At 30.9% G+C, this 5,594-nt stretch overlaps 1 long non-coding RNA gene across 1 annotated transcript in view; it reads right to left on the bottom strand.

Annotated features, from left to right (window-relative positions):
* The window catches only part of LOC107666901 (uncharacterized), a 17,460-nt gene extending 12,079 nt beyond the window's left edge, over positions 1-5,381 (bottom strand). The window contains exon 1 of the long non-coding RNA XR_001631735.1: positions 5,369-5,381. This is a non-coding gene — a long non-coding RNA (uncharacterized LOC107666901). The remainder of the gene's footprint in view (positions 1-5,368) is intronic.
* Between the last annotated feature and the right edge of the window lie 213 nt (positions 5,382-5,594).

Raw genomic sequence — 5,594 nt, 5'->3', positions numbered from 1 at the left:
CATGTTTTCGTGTCGTCTACTCAAATATTATTTGCCTAAAGCCAGTGTGTAACATTTCACCTGCTCAGGTTTTATAATAAACCATATATCATTGTATTGTGTTCGCTACTGTTCACGTTCAATGGAAGGACATTCATAACACTGTTCAACAACAGCAATCCACGGTTATAAAATTACCTCATATATCTCCATTTGACTGGATCGCTTCAGAAAAGGCCATTACTTCACATTTTACAGGAGTCCCCTCAAACGAACTTTATATATCTCAGTGAATTAATGTCAGATTCATCTGATTTCTCTTGGTCAAAACTATTGGACTCAACCACACAGGTTTGTTTATTCAGTCCCTAAACAGCAAATCAACAACCTTTGGACATTTAAGAGATGATGAACAATTGCACTTGACATGATGTCACTTTTACTACAAAAAATAGAACTGATCTTTCACTATGCAATTCCCAGGCAACTGCACAGAACACCTTAGCAACCACATAGCAACACCCTAGCAACAACACTCCAGCATTGTAGAACTGGAACACTCATACTTTCTTCAAACCAAGTACAGAAACAACATATGCTGAATATTAAGAACTTGAGTTAAGGGAGACCGGGGCTAGTTGTCACAAAGTCTGTATGTCAGAACGTATATGATTTTGAGTCAAAATGACTGGTAAAAGTTGTGTGAGGATTCTGCAAAACACATTTCGTATTGCATCTTTAGAGTCATAACAACATGATGGTATAAGTAAATGATGCCAGAAATGCCATTTTTTGGGCGGACTGTCACTTTAAGAGTTTTGGAGCTTACAAAAACTAAATGAAACTCAAGTTTATTCCACATTCATGAATATAAGCTGTATTAAAAACCGCAGACCCACAGCACTCTGTACTATTTCACATTTCACATCTCATATTCACCTGCTGGAAAACAACAGTGCAGAGGATGGAAATATCAATCAGACATCAAGTGTTTTCGAGCTACTTTGTCATGTGCCACCATCCGTGAGAGAGAGCTGACAAATGAAAACAGATCACCAATCACTGACACAGCACTGCCAAACCTCACCAGCGCTACAGATGAGGAACAGCTCCATTTCAGCAGGAAAAATGGCTGAAACAGCAGAGAAACATCTTGAGAACTCAGTAGTGGTAGAGAGTCTCTAGTTAGCATTCAAAATCACTTGGTTGTAATTATGGAGGACTGAGAGTGACACTTAAAAATAAAAAAATGGATTTAAACAAATGTTATATATTTTTTTACAGTTAATACATTTTTAAATTAATAAAGGAAGACATATTTAAAACAGTTTATTTAGTTAATGTTTTAAAAATAAAATAATAACATATTAAATAATTCTTAAACTTAAAAATAGACTAATTTAAAACAGTCTATTTAATTAACATTTTAAAAATAAAACAATTAAATATTAAATAATATTTAAAATAACTGGAAAAATTAATAAAGAAATTTAAAACCTTTTACTTAATGTTTTAAAAATAAAATAAAAATGAAATAAAAAAAAAAAAATCAAATAACTGGAAAAATAAAAGTAAACAGCTTTACTTTTATTTTTCCAGTTAGTTTTTAAAAAAATTGTATTTTTATTTTATTTTTTAAAACATTAATTAAACAGGTTTTTAATGTTTTAATAATAAAATAAAACGATGATATATTAAATATTTTTTTAACTAATTGGAAAAATTAAGACAAAATTAAAGCTGTTTGAGTTAATGTTCGAAAGCAAAATAATTTATGAAACAATTTTTCAACTAAAATGGAAAAATAAATGGACAAATTGCTATGAGCTATGAAAACATACTGCAACATTTAGAAAACTTCCTCCCCAATATAGAGCATTTATAGAAACTTAACTGCAAAATCAACTCATTCTAGAGGCTGAGGAAGAATTTAGCATTCATAATTAATAATGCTTTTGGTTTTGTTTTGCCAAAGTGTCCACTGAGGAAAACCCAGTGGATGAAGGGTGTACAAAAAGAGAGAATAATGGGGGAAATCCAGCTTAAAGGGTTAGTTCACCCAAAAATTCTGTTCAAAAATTCTGTCATTAATTACTCACCTTCGTGTTGTTCCAAACCCGTAAGACCTTCGTTCATCTTCGGAACACAATTTAAGATATTTTTGATGAAATCTGAGGGCTCTCTGACCCTCCCATAGACAGCAAGGTAACTACCACGTTCAAGGTCCAGAAAAGTACCAAGATGATCGACAAAGTAGTCCGTGTGACATCAGTGGTTCAACTGTAAAGTTACGAAGCTACGAGAATACTTTTTTGACGTCAAAAAAGTGACGTAATGATGCCGCCACACGCTCGCGTCATGGTACTGTCATGAACGCGCGTCCAAAGTGACGCAGTAGAGACGAAAATGTGGAATAAAGTCGTTATTTTTGTTTTCTTTGCACAAAAAAGTATTCTCGTAGCTTCGTAACTTTACAGTTGAACCACTGATGTCACACGGACTACTTTGTCGATCATCTTGGTACTTTTCTGGACCTTGAACGTGGTAGTTACCTTGCTGTCTATGGGAGGGTCAGAGAGCCCTCAGATTTCATCAAAAATATCTTAAATTGTGTTCCGAAGATGAACGAAAGTCTTACGGGTTTGGAACAACACGAGTGTGAGTAATTAATGACAGAATTTTCATTTTTGGGTGAACAAACCCTTTAAATTGAGCTTCTCTCACACATGAGCACATGTCTCCTAAACATCTCAGCACTTTATTCCACTGCTAATGAAATCATCCAGGAACGAAATCTCTCTCTTTCTCCACACTCTCCTCCTCAGATGATGTCATTTCCCTGAGGAGTGTTTCAGGCAGACGGGATGCAATTCCTTTACTCGCAGCGATGCTCTGTGTGTGTGTGTGTGTGGCCTGTCGAGCAGCAGTAATAAGACATCTGTCCCACAGCACCTGCTTTCCACATCAGGATGCCAGCGCTCTCATTAACGAGCCGCACCAGCCGTAATCACTCCTGACACACAGCACATACATATGCGCATATTCTAAACGCAGATATAAGAGAGCGCAGGGAAGTCAATATTCCCATGGATGCAGGACAAACCTCAAGTCACAGCAGGTTAAACTCAATTCCAGAACGAAATGAGAGAAACAGCTGGAAAAGTGTAGAATAAGGTTTTTGTTTAGTTTTCAGATTGTGTGATTTTAATGATTCAGACTGGTTTCAAAGTTTTACTATTTATAGTTTTGATGCAACGTCACACCTGGAGGGCAAAACCAGGCCAATTATTTGTACCAGGTTTGTTATAGGTACTAATGTACCAGAGTTATTATAGTTAAAAGCTAAAAAAGATTTAAATTTTTTGGGACAAAATTCATGTTAATAAAAATAAAATAAAATGCATATTAAAACATTTTACTTGAGCTAGCTGCAATGCAACAGTTTTCATTTTTGTTTAGTTCAAATTGATTAACTTCTATTTTCAGTCTGTTTTACTTTCTTACTTGGCTACCCTATTGAAAAATAAATATACTTAAATTTTATGCCATGTATACTACAAACACATTTTCTTATTTATGTACTTAATAAAATGCCCATGTAATTGTACTTTTGGTATACTAACTGGTATACTTAAAGACTGCTAAATTGTAACAACTAATTTTGTACTTAATGCACTTTAATTGTGCAGAAGTAGTGCTGAAATCCAATTAAAGATATACGTAGTGTATTTGATTGTGCTAAAGTGAAACTATTGCAAGTATACTTCAGATACACTTTAAATATTTTGCATTTAAAGACCGATATTATTCAAAGATCATACAATATTCATCAAAAGTGACAAAGTTTCATTATAATTTTTATATCAGTAAGTCTCGAGTTATCTGTCAGTAAATATGTTAATAGATTTGAACTATATTTAGTATGAAATAAATGTATTTTAAATATATTACTTTTTTACTATAGGGTAGTCTTTCTCTCTTCTGCTGTTTTTTTTCTTCCTAATTGTACAGCACTTTGGTACAACATTTGTTATTTTGAAATGTGGTATATAAATAAACTTGAACTTGATGAAAATAACAAATCAAATAAACTAAAACTATTAAATAAAATGAATAAACACTATATTAAAAACATTTTAAAAAACAAACAATCATTAAACAAATACACAAATAAAATCACAAAATTAATACAACAGAAAATATAAAAATAAAATCTAATTCAAAATATTAACAAAAACCAACATATCAGTGATACTAAAATAACACTGTAATGTGTTATTTGATATTAAAGTGACCTACAATAAAGGGTTTTAAATATTTTTTTTTTTTAGAAAAAAAAAAATTAATCTAAAAAAAAAAACTAACTATTAAAATGACCTATAATAGAGAGTTTTTTTAATCTGACTTTTCGCTCTCAAAAAATTGGGAAAAGAAATGGTCAAAATTTGTAGATCCTTTCCAAAACACATACGTGTTGAAACTTTGCATGCACATTCATGACCCTAAATCAGAAAAAGCCACTCGATTTTAGGAAGAAATAAAGTGTTTAAACAGTGTTTCAAACAAATGTGGATCAAACAGACCAAAACTAAAAAAATCAAGAAAAATCAAGGTTAAAGTTCAATCGCAAAAGTTCCAGCTTCAAAAAGGATATAATTTTCATATACGAATAGTGCAAAAAAATGGCTGTTATACTTAAAAACAAATAACAAAATCCACCAATGGAACAGAACAAATGCATCTGTATTAAAGACGCTTTCCCTGAAAGCAAGTCCTGCTGTGCAGCTTGGCTTCTCAGGTCAATTTTTTCTGTTTTAAGGATGTTTAGATGTTTAGATGTTGCTGACTTAGAATAAATTGTTCACACTAACCCCAACCACACAAATCAGATGGTCAGTGACTATGAACCTACTGTCTGAGGCTATATCAGAGGAAACTTTCTAAAAATTGGAAACAGAAACGGAAATAGTGAAGAGAAAACTTATATATATATATATATACACATATATAGCATATAGAGAATGCAATTTAGGTCCATTTTTGGATCATTGTGACATGATTTTCATAACAATGAACCACATATTCTCATGAATTCAATGCAAAAAACGTTACATTTTTAAGTATTTTTACATTATTTTATTTTTATTAAAATAATGCTCTTTTGAATTCAAAATTTGAATTATGGTAATAATAATTGTAATGTGAATAAATTGTAATGTAATAATTGTTTGTAAAATAAAACATCTTAGTATAATTAAGATACTATTACAGTTTTTATTAATATTTTGAATTAGCTTGCATTAGTTGAATTTCTATATTTTCTGTTTTCATTTTCATTTTAGTTAAAGTTTTAGTCATTTTTAATGTGGAGTTTTGTCATTTTTATTACTATTTTTAATTTGTCTATATAGCTTTTATTAATTTGAATTGTTGAATTTTTATTTTCTAGTTTTTATTTATTTAGTTATTTGTATTTTGCATCAAGTTAAACTACATAAAAATGAGAAATGTTGCTTTAGCAACTAGCTGAAATAAAGTGCATTTATAATTATTAATATAATTATATATATATATATATATATATAAAATTACAAAAAGTTTTTTAATGGTTTTAG

This window comes from Sinocyclocheilus anshuiensis, unplaced genomic scaffold (genome assembly GCF_001515605.1).
Source record: "Sinocyclocheilus anshuiensis isolate Anshui unplaced genomic scaffold, SAMN03320099.WGS_v1.1 scaffold1535, whole genome shotgun sequence".
Classification (NCBI taxonomy): Eukaryota; Metazoa; Chordata; class Actinopteri; order Cypriniformes; family Cyprinidae; genus Sinocyclocheilus; species Sinocyclocheilus anshuiensis.
Note: the sequence above shows the minus strand (reverse complement) of the source record. Positions and strands in the feature narration are given on the sequence as shown.